Source organism: Capricornis sumatraensis, chromosome 20, assembly GCF_032405125.1.
Source record: "Capricornis sumatraensis isolate serow.1 chromosome 20, serow.2, whole genome shotgun sequence".
NCBI lineage: Eukaryota > Metazoa > Chordata > Mammalia > Artiodactyla > Bovidae > Capricornis > Capricornis sumatraensis.
In genome coordinates, this window is record NC_091088.1 from 18,300,415 (window position 1) to 18,316,859 (window position 16,445).

The following is a 16,445-nucleotide window of genomic DNA, read 5'->3' on the forward strand; positions in this document are numbered from 1 at the left end:
CCATCCATCCATCCTCCATCCATCCATCCTCCCATCCTCCATCCATCCTCCACCCATCCATCCTCCACCCATCCTCCATCCATCCTCCATCCATCCATCCATCCTCCATCCTCCATCCATCCATCCTCCATCCATCCTCCCATCCTCCATCCATCCTCCATCCTCCATCCATCCATCCTCCATCCATCCATCCTCCATCCATCCATCCTCCCATCCTCCATCCATCCTCCACCCATCCATCCTCCACCCATCCTCCATCCATCCTCCATCCATCCATCCATCCTCCATCCTCCATCCATCCATCCTCCATCCATCCTCCCATCCTCCATCCATCCTCCATCCTCCATCCATCCATCCTCCATCCTCCATCCATCCTCCATCCATCCTCCATCCATCCTCCACCCATCCATCCTCCACCCATCCATCCTCCATCCATCCTCCATCCATCCTCCATCCTCCACCCATCCATCCTCCATCCATCCATCCTCCATCCATCCTCCACCCATCCATCCTCCATCCATCCTCCACCCATCCATCCTCCATCCATCCTCCATCCATCCTCCACCCATCCATCCTCCATCCTCCCATCCTCCATCCACCCTCCATCCATCCTCCACCCATCCATCCTCCATCCATCCTCTATCCATCCTCCATCTTCCACCCATCCATCCTCCATCCATCCATCCTCCATCCATCCTCCATCTATCCATCCATCCTCCTTCCATCCTCCATCCTCCCATCCTCCATCCATCCATCCTCCATCCATCCTCCATCCATCCTCCATCCATCCTCCCATCCTCCATCCATCCTCCACCCATCCATCCTCCATCCATCCTCCACCCATCCATCCTCCATCCATCCTCCATCCTCCCATCCTCCATCCATCCTCCATCCATCCTCCCATCCTCCATCCATCCTCCACCCATCCATCCTCCATCCATCCACACTTTCATCCTCCCATCCTTCCGCTTGCCCATCCATCGCTTTATCCTCCCTTCCTTCCACGCTTTCATCAGTTCTTCTTACCCCCACCTCCCATTTCTCCCTCCTTCTGCCCACCCTTTCCATGTTAAGGTAGCCATTTGACCCAGTTATGGCCAGTGAGACACAAGAAGTCTGCTCCTGGGGAGTATTTTCACCACTTATGTAAGGGAGAGACATTTAAAGAGAGGGCTCTTTCTCCCTTTTCTTCTCAGGACACTATCAGGAGAGGGTCAGATGCTCGGAGCTGCCACAGCCATCTTGCAGCCACGAGAAAAGACACACGAGGATGAGACGTCCCGAGCGTCTCATTGAGGGCCGCAGTGAGGAAGGGACATCTCGTAGTTTCTGGGCCCACAGACCAGTGCAAGAGACAGAGAAATGGGTGATTACGATGGGGTGTGAACTAGCCCTGTGGAGTAAGTGCTGGGAGGGAAAACAGGGGACGGAACTGGGGAGGGGTGGTGAGGTCCCCACAGAGGCTCAAGGAGGACCAGAAGGGGGCTGGACAAGGGGGTTCTGGCACGAGGGCAGGGCCCGGACAGACCAGCATGGAGCTGCGATGCTGTCAGGATGGAAGGTCAGGGGTCATCTGGGGGAGAATGCTGGGGAATCAGGTGGAAGCGAGCAGCCTTGACGAGAAAGGGTGGGAGCGCCTGCTCTGGCTCAACTGCTCCCCCGGCAGCCCTTCTCCTGAGATGCCGTCCACTGCCTCCTTTCTGCCAGGTTGACCCAGGGGGCACGCTGGAGGGCCAGTTTGGGCCTTGCTTCTCTCCTGATGTTGAGAACCTCGTGGCCTTTGATATCTGCTCTGGATTCCTGTTTCCTGCTCTCCACGGTCTGGGGGGGTGGACAGAGGAAGACAAACCCCTCCCTGGCCGCCCCCTCCTCACCCCTTCCCTGATAAGGTCAGTATCAAAGGCCCAAGGAGGAAGGTGGCAGAACTCTGGGCCCCGCGCTGGGCTGCCAGACTCCTCACACATGGAAACAGCTGACGACCTGGCCCCGAGCCATCACCTCGGAATGCCCGGCTCACCCAGGGTCCTTAGCAGGCTTGGCTCCTGGGAGAAAACCTCCCCGGAGTGCACTATTGACAACCTGCCACAGCAGGGGGGATCCCGAAAGATGGCTGGAGAGCAAAGGGAGTGGGAGTGGCCGGGCCCACAAGAGCTCTTCCTGTGTGAGGTGGGCTGGGGAGCGGTGGGGACGCACTTCCCAGGAGATGGAGGCCAGAGCAGCAGGACCTGCCCTGCTCGGGGAAGCGCCCGCCCCAGCACGTCAGCTGCCTCCCTGACCTTCCAGCGGGCCAGGAAGATGGGAGCCAAGGAAATGGAAAACACAAGCTACACACCAATTTAGCTTTCTGCTGCTTGGAGCTCAGTTTTTGCTAACTTTGGAAATCCCAGAAGAGAGAGGTGCTTCTGTCAAGACATTTAAAAAAATATTTTCGAAGGGAAACAAGACAGGCTATTCACCGCCAATGGGGTAGCACTGCTCTCTGGATGCCTAGTACCCCCACTGCGCCTGGGGATTTGATTTCATGAGATGACGGGATGCTGAGAGCATCCTCTCTCAGCCCCAGCCCTGGGCCACGAAGGCCTCGATGCAGCACAGCCAGGCTGTGAAGCTTTATTTCATTTCCCCGCCCCCCGTACCCCTGCCCACTATCACCTGGGAAAAAGCACAGCAGGTCCTGGTCCTGTCCTGCCCCCAGGGCCAGAGGGTGCCAGGCAGGTCTCCAGGCCCAGCACCTGCATCGGAGCTGGGAAGTGGGGGCTGGTGCTCATGGGAGGCCCCGCCTCCAGAGCCCCTGCTCATCAGGTCTGGGCCTGGGCAGCACCTATTTCTGGAGGGAGGCCTTCCCTGACCCCCTAAGTCTAAAAACAGAGCCTCCTTAAATGGCTCGCCCTACATCTCCTTATCCGGATTTGTTGTGGTTATTCTTCTCTGCCGTGCTTGCCATTGCAGAAAACACACTGCTTACCTCTTTACTGTTCACTTCACTTGTTTGCCTGTTTCCTGTCTCTTGCAGTTGACTCTCACCTACATGAGGGCCGGTGACACTTCTGTATCATCAGGGGGACCCCAGGCACAGATCAGGAGCTTAATGAACATCCAGAGTGTGTGCGTCTGTGTGCTCGAGGGTGTGTGATCTCCCAACATGGAGCCTGGCGTGCAGCACACACAGATGTGACCAGCATCGTTCCTACATTGATTTGCTAACCAGGCATTTGCTCGTCCAACACTCACAACAGCTCTTTAAAGTAAGCAGCAGAAATCCCGTTTGCAGCTGGGACACCTGATGCTCAGAGAGGTTATGTGCATGGTCAGTGGCCCACACCCATGGGGTTGTGTCTGAGGCCCAGGGATTCCTGACACCAGCGGATTCTCCCCAGCTGCTTTTACTGGGGTAACTGGACCCTGCTCCCTGCCTGTCTGGGTGCTTCCGAGTCTGGGGCCCCAGGGTGCCTCCTGTGCTCCTGCCGTGTCACCTGGCAGGGTTCCCACCGTGGAGACGGGCCTCAGGGGTCGTGGGGTGCCCGTCAGCTAGCCTCTCACTGTGATAATGACGTCCTTCACTCAGCCCGTTTGCTGGTGGTCTGCGATGGGCGGTCAGGCTGCACGGCCCCGGCATCCATGGGTGAGGGAACGCGGGAGAGCGGCTGCTGTGGAGCACACGTAGGTCAGATTTCATCTCTGCAGCAACACCCCTGCCCATTTCTTACACACACACGCACACACACACACACACACACTCACCCCTGCCCATTCACACACATACACCCCTGCCTGTTTCTCACACATACACATCTGCCCGTTCACACACACACACACACACTCACCCCTGCCCATTCACACACACACACACCTGCCCATTTCACACACATACACCCCTGCCTGTTTCTCACACATACACATCTGCCCGTTCACACACACACACACACACTCACCCCTGCCCATTCACACACACACACACCTGCCCATTTCACACACATACACCCCTGCCTGTTTCTCACACATACACACCTGCCCGTTCACACACACACACACACACACACACACACACTCACCCCTGCCCATTCACACACACACACAACTGCCCATTTCACACACATACACCCCTGCCTGTTTCTCACACATACACACCTGCCCATTCACATACACACACACCTGCCCATTTCACACACATACACCCCTGCCTGTTTCTCACACATACACACCTGCCTGTTCACACACACACACACACACACACACTCACTCACCCCTGCCCATTCACACACACACACAACTGCCCATTTCACACACATACACCCCTGCCTGTTTCTAACAAATACACACCTGCCCGTTCACACACACATGCACAAACTCACCCCTGCCCATTCACACACACACACACCTGCCCATTTCACACACATACACCCCTGCCTGTTTCTCACACATACACACCTGCCCATTCACACACACACACACACACACACACACACTCACCCCTGCCCATTCACACACACACACATCTGCCCATTTCACACACATACACCCCTGCCTGTTTCTCACACATACACACTTGCCCGTTCACACACACACACACACACACACACACACACACTCACCCCTGTCCATTCACACACACACACACACACCTGCCCATTTCACACACATACACCCCTGCCTGTTTCTCATACATACACACCTGCCCATTCACACACACACACACCCCTTCCCATTTCTCTCACACACATACATACATACATACTCATCTCTGCCCATTCACACATACACACACACTCACCCCTGCCCATTCACACACACACCTGCCCATTTCACACTCACCTGCCCATTTAACATACACACACACCTTTCCACTTCACACATATACACACACTCCTGCCCATTTCACACACATACACACCTGTCTGTTTCTCACACACACACACCCCTTCCTGTTTCTCACACACACACACCTGCCTGTTCACACACACACATACCTGCCCATTTCATACACACACCTGCCCATTTCACACACACATACCTGCCCATTCATACACATGCACACCTGCTCATTGCACACACCCCTGCCCGTTTCTCACACACACATATACATACCTGCCCATTCACACACACACACACACACACACACACACCTGCCAGGTCACTGAGGTGGGAGCCTTCTTGCATCCATTGTGGTTGTTAGCTCTTGGCATTGGTGGCTGGCCCAGCAGCCACAGGCCAAGGGAAAGACCCCAGGGCTGAGGACGCTGGCACCCTCCAGCCCCCAGGAGGATGGGGTGCGGCCCTGGCCAGGGTCCCTTGACTTGGGGGGACAGATGACCTTCCAGTGGACAGTGACAGGTCCTGAAGCCAGGAGGACACTTGTGTTCTGTGTCCAGTGGGATAATTCAGTGCTGATTAGAATGCTGTGGACAGAATGATTGCTGAGCAGGGATGGAACATGCCAGTGCCTAGGGGCCAGACCAGATAGAGGAACCCCAAGGCTGGAGCGGCTGGGGCCTGTGGTCACTCCAGGTTTCACAGTGTGAGGAACTGCTGGGCTATTTTCCAAAGGTGGCCCCATTTTACATTCCCAAGAGGTTCTCTTCGGTCATGATTTTTTCCTCTTCTGTTTATCCCTAGTTTATAAGTTATTGGCAGCACTCATCTGCTATGAAATAAAAGGGAAAGTGTCAGCCGCTCAGTTGCATCTGACTCTTTGTGACCTCATGGACTGTAGCCTGCTAGACTCCTCTATCCATGTAATTCTCCAGGCAAGAATACCACAGTGGGTTGCCATTTCCTTCTCCAGAGGATCTTCCCAGTTGAACCCATGTCTCCTGCACTGCAACTGAATTCTTCACTGTCCGCGCAAACAGGGAAGTCCTCCCTTCAGGGCTTTTTTCCCCCTGAAGATAAATTATGTTACCTAGGGTTTCCTAGGTGGTACAGTGATAAAGAATCCATCTATCAAGAGACATAAGAGGCTTGGGTTTGATCCCTGGGTTGTGAAGATCCCTTGGAGAAGGAAATAGCAACCCACTCTAGTATTCTTGCCTGGGAAATTCCACGCACAGAGGAGCTTGGTGAGCTACTGTCCACAGGGTCACAAAGAGCTGGACACAACTGAGCACATGCCACATTCCCTCGCCCTGCCTAGCACTGGAAGGTGGCATGAAGGTGGGCCACAGTTGGCTGTACCATCTGGGATGCCCCTGGACTCCAGAAGTGGCCACATACTTGGAGATGGTTGGGACATCTTGGGGGAGGGACATCGTAAAGGACAGAGGTTCTATGAAGAAATGGGGGGTGGGGTGAGAAAGCCCACTCTGGAGGTCAGCTCACAGGGCTCACGGGGGTTTGTGTAGGCTGCAAGGCCCCAGCTCCAGCAGAAGCTCAGCAGTCAGCTGGCATCACTGCTGTGGGAGTGAGGTGTACCCCCATTTAACAGTGAGAAGGGGTCCCTCTCCCCCTCATCTCTACCTCTGGAGTCCTACCTCCTGGCCCTTGGGAGCCTGGAACAGAGGTTGTTCTAGGCCACATGGGATGTTGCCACTAACCATATCAACATCTCTAAAATTAATAACATAAACTCCATGGAGAAGGGGCCTGGGCCGGAAGTGGAGGGCTGCTGGCTGCTTCCTGTGTCCTACACTGAAGTAGGGGGCACGACACCCGGAGGCAGGGGGGAACCCTGGGTGGACACCATCCTGTTGGAACATAAGACCTTAAGGACTTGGCCGTGACTGGAGTCAGATCCATCTAGGTGGACCAGGAAGGAGGTGCAGAGTTCTCATTTAGACACACACACTGTCATATGCTTATGACTTACATAGAAAATAGGCTCTTTCTGCTTGGAGAAGGAAATGGCATCCCACTCCAGTATTCTTGCCTAGGAAACCCATGGACAGAGGAGCAAGGTGGGCTACTGTCCATGAGGTCGCAAAGAGTCAGACACAACCGGGAACTGAACAACAACAGCTCCCCAGCCCACTTCTCCCATGGGTTTGGTTTAAAAGGGTCCAATGCTTTTACTGAAGGGATGGTCTACGATTCGGGTTTTATATAAGTCAGAATTCTTGCACTCTGCAGCCTTCGGAAGGTCATCCAGTTTAGATCAGCCCCTCCCTCTCACCAAAAGGATGTCTCCACTCACCTTAAGGTCAGGAAAGGTCCTCTGGGTGAGCCTTGAAAGCTCTTTCTCTAAGCTTCCTTACCAGCAAATTGGGCAGAACAATGGGTCTATCTCAGAAGGCTGTTTGGAGGACTGAATAAGATAGCCGTGTAATGTTCTTAGCACTGTGCCTGGCGCACTGCGAACGTCCCAGAAAGGATGGTATTGCTATTGCCAGCATCGTCACCAGCACAGAGTATCTCTTTGTGTCCATACCTTGCCTTCTGCATCGATCCAGCCAGCAACTGGCTCTTGAGTGAAAACTCCCTTCCCGGCTCGCTTGTGGCTACAACACGGCGGGCAGAGTGCTTGAGACCGGCAGGCACCAGCTCTTGCCTTCTCCAGGGCTGAGGCCGGAACACAGGCGACAGCCCAGGTGGCGCAGCGGGCGTCTACGATGCCCGCCCTCTAGCGGAAGGACACGGCTCCTGAACTCAGGTGTGCAAGGAGGCAGGTGACCCGGAACACGGCAAGACCAGGTTAATTTTCACGTCGTCTGAATCCAGTTCTCCTGAAACACAGTCAGCAAAAGAGGCGATCAGAGTCACAGGCAACGCAGACAGAAACGTATATAGAGGCGTTTACACGTGTGATGCCTCTCTCGGGCTCTGTGTTTTAAATCTATACTCAGAGCCAGAGAGCAGGATAAAGGGAGGGGCTGTGAAAGGGGAGGGGGGCTTCCTTTTGAGCCAATAAGACATGTTCTAAAATCAACTGTGCTGACGATTGCTCAACTCTGTGAAGACACCAAACACCACTGAAATTCACACTTGAAGTGGGCGAACTGGTGTGTTAGGCAAATTATATCCCTATAAAGTGATTTTTTTAAAGTTGATTTTTTAAAAAGGTTTTATTGTTTTTAGATATTTCCCCTGAAATTCATTTACTATGAAAACGGAAAACACACATAAAAATGCATTTTTCTCAAAGTATTTATTTGTATTCTTTGAGTTCCAGATGTGTTTGCCGTCAAGAGGAGAGGTCTTGCTGAGGTCGGCAGTGAGACCCCGGCACGTGCCAGTTGCTGTGGAGACAGGACATGTCCAAGCCCGGACATGAACTTAAGTCTCTTGTCCAGTTGTGGAGACTAGACCTTAGGAGCAACTGGACAACAAGAGAGAAGACGGCTCAAAATCAGGGGCTATGCTATTTGCTGAATGAGTTGAAAGAAGGATATTATTGAAGGTTCAAGTAATCCAGGAGGGCTTCATGAAAGAGGGACTTGAGTTAGAAGGTGACAGGTTTAATGGAAACAGCAAGTAAAATATCATATGAGCAAGTAAGCTCAACTAACACAGAGTTAGGACAGCCCTCCGCTCTTCCTCCTGGGGCCCTCCTGCAGACTGGCGCTCTGCTCTGCACATACCATGGACACACTCCAGAAGACGAGCGCATCACCCAGGAGAAGAGGTCTCACTGACTCCCCCTCCAGGCTCCAGCTGTCGCTTCCACTGGCCAACCCCAGCCAGAAGCCAGAGGGCGGGGGCCACTGACACAGACCATGAGACCAGTGCCCAGGGTAAGAGGCAGGAAAAGACAGAAAGGAGGGGAGGGCTGCGTGGAGGCATCCAGCACCTCAACGCGGGCTGCAGGGGGTTAGGCAAGACCCAGCAGTATCACCCAGGAGGGGGTTTTCCCAGGCAGGCTGATGGAGGAGGTGATGGGGCCCTGCATTGCCCCAGCTCTCAGTAGCAAGGGGGCAATGGTGCCACTTTCATCACTGGAAGGTGATGGGCTCTGAGGCAGGGTCTCTTCATTCATTTACTGTAGATCCTGTCTACCCCACGTGGTCCCCAGACACCACCTGGGGGCTGGTTGGAAACCCAGGATCTCAGCCCCACCCACACACTGCCCCTGCACCTGCATGTCAGCCATACGCCCGGTGACCCAGTGACTTGGATGCAGACTGCTGTCAGAGAGGCTCAGCTACCCCAGAGAGGCTGGGCCGGGGATGGGGAGGGTAGGAGCAAGCCGGTGGGAGGTCCCTCTGCAGCAGGTATCAGGTGCATAGTAGGAAACCATGGCTGCTGGCCTCTCTGGACCCCAGGGTGGATGGTCCACCACCTCACTCTTCCTGCAGATGCCAGGGCCAGCCCCATGTTTCTCTCCACACAACCTACCTGCATCCACTTCCTGTCCATCAGCACTGACGAGTGACATGAAATTTACTTGCTGACTATCTATATGTCATTTCGCCCATTCACAACTCTTGGCAGATGCATAAAATCCACTGATTATCAGAAAATGAACGCCACATCTGGCGTGCACGTTTGCTATCCCTGTAGACCCACCCGGCCTACGGCCAGCAAGCGAGAAGCTCCAAGTCCAGTGAGGAGGCGGGGAGATGACGTCGTGTACAGTGCTGGGGAGAAGGGGACAACAGAGGATGAGATGGTTGGCATCGCTGACACAATGGACATGAGTCTGAGTGAGCTCTGGGAGTTGGTGATGGACAGGGAAGCCTGGCATGCTGCAGTCTGTGGGGTAGCAAAGATTCGGACATGACTGAGCGAATGAACTGAACTGAACACGACAGAGGTGGGGGTTGCTGCAGCTGTATCATATAATGTGCTTCATGTTAAAAAAAAAACACGGGGTGGGGCAGCCAGTCTCGGAAGTGTTTCACCCATGACGACTGTGTATAATCCATGAAGCACTGGGATCGCGTGCTCTCGAGTGTGCACCATCCATCTCTGTGTGTGTCACGTCATCAGCACAAAAAACGCTCCGCACTTAGACGCTTGCCAATCCATCGCCACGTGTGGGGGCTGGGGGCTGTTCCCGAGCTGTTGCTGATGCCACAGAGGTGGGAGAGGTGGCTTTGATGATTCCAACCACGCCACTTCCAGCAGGTCCGGGAGAACCTGGTCACGGGGCCAGCGTCCGGCTGCCGCCTCTCCAGGACTTCAGACTGCAGCGGTGGCTTGTCCCCCTACAGCCTCCAGCAAGCCTCTCCCCCATCCCTGCTCTTGAATCAGCTGTCTGCTTTCTCCACAGGGGTCCTTCGGAGACCACAGAGCCTCTTTTTTTTTTTTTTCCTTGACATGATTTTTAACAAATGGAAGAAGAGCACAGAATTCTCAAGACACCCTTGCCTGAGATTCTACAAATGTGAATATTCACCTTATTTGCTGTGTCCTCTCTCTCTCTCACACACACACAGAGGAAGCTGTGGATAAGACTTGCCTTTCCACCAAATACTATCGCACACGTTTCCTAAAAACGAGGGATCCTCTTCTATAACCACAGTACAATGATCAAAACTAGGAAACTAAAGCTGACGCAACTCTCAGCCAATCTACAGATCTTATTCAGACTCTCTAGTTGTTACAAGGATGCTCCTGCTTTGCTGAAAGTGACGGAGCTATAGGCTGCAGAAGACAGATGCCTTCTCCAGCCGGCTCCGGCCCTCCTCTGCCTCTCTGTCCCCACTACCCCCGCCTGCATCATTTTTCATTTTCGCTTGCTGCTAACGATGTCTTACGTCAGAACCAGTAGTCATGCTGACGACAGGAACGGTTTTGCACAAGCTTTTCTTTCTGTAATAAATCTCTGTTTCAAACGACACTGCAATGAGTAGCCAGCAGGCCGCATGTTTCAGGGCCATGAATTATCACTAAGGGCTGCTTCGGTTTAGTGGCAACTTATGAAACTAATTGTGTGTGTGTGTGTGTTTTGTGGGAAGCATGTGTACACATGTGTGAACAGAGAATAATACGGAAGCAGCTGAGTTAGGGTATTTGGGTGGTGGTCTTGAATTTATACAGCCCTCCTGGTTGACTCTGGGCAGGTCAGTTCAGTCCTCTGGAGCCTCACCCATCCTGTCCACTTTCAGCAAGACTGCCTTGTTATCTAAAGGAGTGTGTTCTAACGTCCTGAGTCCACGGACACACTGAACGTGCCATATGTCTGAGAGCCTGTGCACATGTGTCTGTGCGCATGTGCTAGGGAGGGGAGTATGGACCTAGTTCCACCTCTCTGCCTTCCCCTGGCCTGGGCTCTGTCCTCATGCTGGCTCCTGGTGGAGGCAGGATGGTTGTCAGTGGTGACTGGGACAGCCAGCTTCCCTGCTGGATCCTGGGGGAGGCAGCGCCACCTCTTCTTGCAGTCAGTCCTCCCCCTGACTGACTGGACCACTCTGGTAGGAGCCCGCCCCAACCATAGCAACAGTTGCCAGGGGACTGCCAGGAGCTGATTGCCAAAAGCTTGGGTCTCAAATCAATCACTGGCCAGGGGGAGGGGCTTGCAGCACCCACCTATCTAATCCTGCACCTCCCTGAGATGCAGGAGTTCTCAGTATGTGCTGATCACCTGGGAGGAGTCAAATGTTGAAAATATTCAAGACTTTTTCAGGAGCCAGGAAGATAGTGTGGATGCTGGACAACCAGTGGTGTTTGCCACAAGTCCCATCTTACAGATGGATAAAGTGAGGCTTGGGAGGATTAAATTGCCCAAAGCTGCAGGCACTTAAATTCAGTATATTTTGGCTTCAAAGCCCATGAATTTTCCATTATATCTTGATCCCTCCTTTCAGGTTGAGGTCAGTTGTGCCAAGCAATTTAGTGAATAATTGGTAAATTATTCAGCCAGCCTAGAGACACCTATTTTAAAGGTTGTTTACGGCAAGGATGGGTTTCCCTTGTAGCTCAGTTGGTAAAGAATCTGCCTGCAATGCAGGAGACCCAGGTTTGATCCCTGGGTTGGGAAGATCCCCTGGAGTTCTTGCCTGGAGAACCCCATGGACAGAGGGTCCTGGCAGGCCACAGTCTATGGGGTTGCAAGAGTCAGACACGACTTAGCAACTAAACCACCACCATTATAGCAAGGATGGCCACAGCAGCACTACTCATAACAGCCAAGAGGTGGAAGCAACCCAAGTGTCCATCAGTGTCTGACTGATTAAACAAAATGTGACCCATCCACACAGCAGAATAGTATTCAGCCTTAAAAAGGAATCATGTCATACTGACGTGTACGACATGGATAAGCCTTGAAGACAGTAAGCGAAGTCAAACATGCCAAGACATGTTTGACTACAAAAAGACAAGTACTGCAGGCGTCCAGATCTATGAAGTACAAGAGCAGTCCAATTCACAGAGACAGAAAGCAGGCCAGGGACTGAGGGACGGGGTGGGTCGGTGTTCAGTTAGGAAGATGAAACAGCTCCAGAGTAGTTCTGGGTGGTGACAGTGGGGCAACAGTGTGAATGTGCTTAGTGCCCCAGAACTGTACACTTAAAACGGTTAAACCAGTAAGCTTTACATCAGGTCTATTTTACCACGATATTAGGAAAATAAACCATTTTTTAAAAACTTGGATTTTAGAGAAGTCAGCATTTTAATCCCTTGTATGGAGAAGCTTTGCAGCAGTGTTTACTTCCGTCATTACTCCAGTCTCTCTGAAGCTTTCCTAAACTCATTAGTCACCCAGCGTGGCTGTCTCCAATTCTCTTGAGTGTCACCCAGAAAACTGAGCAGCAATACAGGCACACACTTGTAAACACTCCTCCTAACAGCACCCCTTGGCCTGACGCTAGAAATGAGTGACTTTCCGTTATGAGTTCAATCATGTCTACACTTTGAGTGAAGCCTGGCCTGTGTGTCCTGTGCCATCGCCTGGCATCAGCACAGCCTATGTGGTACATGGGGCCAAGGAACCCTCCACCCAGCATAGTCTTGCATCTCTCTCCAGCCAGAAAGGACACGTGGGCAGGATGCATGGGGCCAGAGCAAAGTTGGGTTTTGTCAGCTCCACAAGTCACCATGAAGTAGGCTGTACTCTGTAAACATGTGTTTGGCAAGTGGTCCCCCTGTGGGCGGCAGAAATCCAGATGGGGGAAGTCTGCTGAGCACAATGTTGGATTTTACATCTGCTGAGCCCACAAGCACGTGGGGCCATGGAGAAGCGGGCTGTTGGTCCACCAAATCTTAGCACACCAATGTGTTTCTGGGGGCTCGTTCAGATCTAGAAGACAAAGGCACAGGGTCCACAACCCTTGCCGGGCCTGGGTGTGGTTAGAGCTGGGAGAAGCCTTAGCATCATCACCCAGACGAGCTCTTGGCTTCACAGACAAGCAGCAGCCCAGGAAGGTGGGCAACACTGCCCAAGGTTGGAGCCTGAGTCTTGGGCCCTGTGGGCTCAGTGCAGTGTCCTCTGGCCTCCTCACACTGGACAAGGCTTTGGCAAGTAGCCTCTGCTGTGCACCGCTGTGCCCTTATGCCCTAAGGCTGGTGCCCTGCCTCTCTGACTTCTGGTTCCCTGTGACCCACAGGAGGCTCACCTGACACAGTGCTCGGTCCATAAGGGACTGACGGTGGTGAGTCATGGTGCAGGAGAGGCCAACAGAGCATGGCTTGGGTGTACATCGGGGGTCAGAGGCAGGGTGGGGGAGACTGCCAGCAGAGGAGGGCTGCTTCCCCATCCTTGTTGGTCCTGGACCCCCACTCTTCCTCTGTAAATATCACCCCCCCATACACACCTTCTTCAGTTACCTCTGGGAGAAGCTGCTTTCCTGGTGGGGCTGTGATGGACACGGGTCGATCATCAGACCACAGGAATGCTGACATCGAGATTCAAGCTGAGGACAACATGTAGTCTGTACAGTTTGGGAATCCTCTGGAGATCTCACACCAAAGGCACGAAGAATCCAGGAAAAGTGACCGAAGGCCTGGGCTACTCCTGCCGGTGTGGATGTCTGCAGACAGCAGAGCTCATTTGGTGGGCTCCCCTCAGATGGGAGGGTGTCTGAGGTCTCAGGGCTGCTCTGAGAGTCCAATCGGAGTCCAGACTATTGTATCACTAACTAACACCCTCCCTCCTCACCCAACCCTCCCTCCCTCCTTCCTTCTCTCCCTCCCCCACTTCCTTTCTTCAGGAAGCACGGAGCCCAAGAAGACAGAGGTAAACCCCATTCCAGAGCTTTTAACCCAGTCCAGCAGTTATACACTGTGGTCTTAGACCCTGATGTCTTTCTGGTGGTCAAGACGGTCTGGAATGTTACAGGATCACACATGGGTAGAAGACCCGTTCAACTTTCAGGACAGAGCAATGAAATTGAATATAGTAGGTACAAAAAGTTCACTGATTTGGTTTTAGATTCCACATTGCAGCTAATCTTTAAGGAACTCCCTCTCGTTGAGTTCTGGTGTAGTATTAAAGAATAATGCCCACAATTATCCAAAAAGACTATTAAGTTACCTCTGAATTTCCAAATGCATAATTTTGTGTGGCCAGGCTTTTTTCACATGCACCAGATTGAAGGCAGAGGCAGATAAGAGAACCCAGCTGTTTCCTATTAAGCCAGACCTCAAACAGGTTTGCAAAAATGTAAAACAATGAATCTTCTCACTACTATTTTGCAAAACATGATTTTTTTTCTAAAACATTATTTGTGTTAACATGCAATGGATTATTCTCATTTATAAGACTTAATGGATAAAATATTTTTAAATGTTATCAATTTACTATCAAATTCTATAAATACCAGTAGATATGAGCCACAAAAGCAAGGCTCTTTGGGATTTTCAACACGTTTTAATAATGTAAAGCAGTCCTGAGATTTAAAAGTTTGGGAGCCCTCTGTTCTAGGAACAATATTGTCAACACTAATCTTTGTTGATGACTGAGGAAGGGCCAGATGGTGCTCAACACCCTTGCTTTTAACAAATCCCCACGGAGCTGATACCACTACTGAATTACGTGCCAGAGATTGAGGGTCTGGCCATACAGTGTCAAAGCATATAACAAAGCTATGGTTTTTCCAGCAGTCATGTATGGATATGAGAGTTGGATCATAAAGAAGGCTGAGCACTGAAGAAGTGATGCTTTTGAACTGTAGTGCTGGAGAAGACTCTTGAGAGTCCCTTGGACAGCAAGGAGATCAAACCAGTCAATCCTAAAGGAAATGAACCCTGAATAGCCATTGGAAGGACTGATGCTGAAGCTGAATCTCCAATACTTCGGCCACCTGATGCGAAGAGTTGACTCATTGGAAAGGACCCTAATGCTGAGAAAGATTGAGAGCAGGGAGGTGGGGGCAGGTGGACAGAGGATGAGATGGTTGGATGGCATCACTGACTAAATGGACAGGAGTTTGAGCAAATTCTGGGAGAGTAAAGGACAGGGAATCCTGGAGTGCGGCAGGGTACGGGGTTGCAAAGAATCAGACAACAACTCAACAACAACATACAGTGTCAGAGCACCCTGGAGGTTAGGGTGTGTTTCCACCAGCTGGAGAGCTGTGCAACCCTGAGCACCTTCGTTTCCTTCTCTGAGCCTCATCTGGAAATGGGACGGGAGTGTGGTGGGGACTGAGTGGTGGTGGAGATGAGGAGGGTGGGCGTGCACAGCTGGGTGTGAGTGCTGGCACTGCGCTCTGCGTCTCAGGGCCAAGCCCCGCCCAGGTCCTCATGCAGCCCCTAACCCCGCACTGCCGTCCCTTCAGGTCGCTTGGAGGTTGAGACCGCGCTGTCCATCAGAGCCCGGAAGCCGCAAGTCTCCTCAGTGCGCTTCTGTTGCTAAGGGGAAAGACTCTTGCAAAGGTCCTTTTCTGAAGGTTAAGGGTGCCCGCTGGGCAGCAGGGAGGCTCACACCCAGAGGAGGACAGCACATATCTGGGGAAGGACGCCACTAATCTCCATAAAAAATCCTTCCCGGCCTCGGGCCAGTGGGCTGTTTAGAAACCTGCAGGAGGCAAGGGGACCAGCCCTTCCTGGATCCTTGAGAAACAGGTATTTCACGCTGGGCTGGCACACAGGGGCGGCCAACACCCCCTGTGCTTGTCTGCCTGGCTGCTGGGTAATTTTACACGTTGGCTTTTACTGGCAAGGGAGGCGGGCGGATGTGGGCAGTGGAATATTCCGCTAGGTCAGGGGTTCAGGTCTGGCCTGGCTGGTGGAGACTTCTGGGGCGATCTGCTCTCTGAGACGCTGTCTGTCTGTTCTGGGGACCGGGGTCGATGCCCATAGCCAGCGAGCAGCTAGGAGCAGCTCTAGGTTCTGTGCTGAGGGGCAAAGCAGTGGTGGGCACAGTGGTGGGCAAGGCTGGTGGAGTTCACGTCCCCTGGAAGGCCGTGTTCACAGGTTCTGGGGATCCGGATGGGGGCTTCTTCTGCCTGCCTCATGAGGGGCAGGGCTGTGTCTCCGGGCTGCCCCCATCAAAGTGTGGACGTAGGGCTGGTGATTCAGTCGGTGGCTGAGCTCACCCTGCTGCCCCCCACACAGCTGCAGAGTGGGTCTCCCCTCTTCCACGGCCACGTGGGGTTTCCCACCAGTGTCTGCCTTCTGTTTTCCAGCACAGAGTC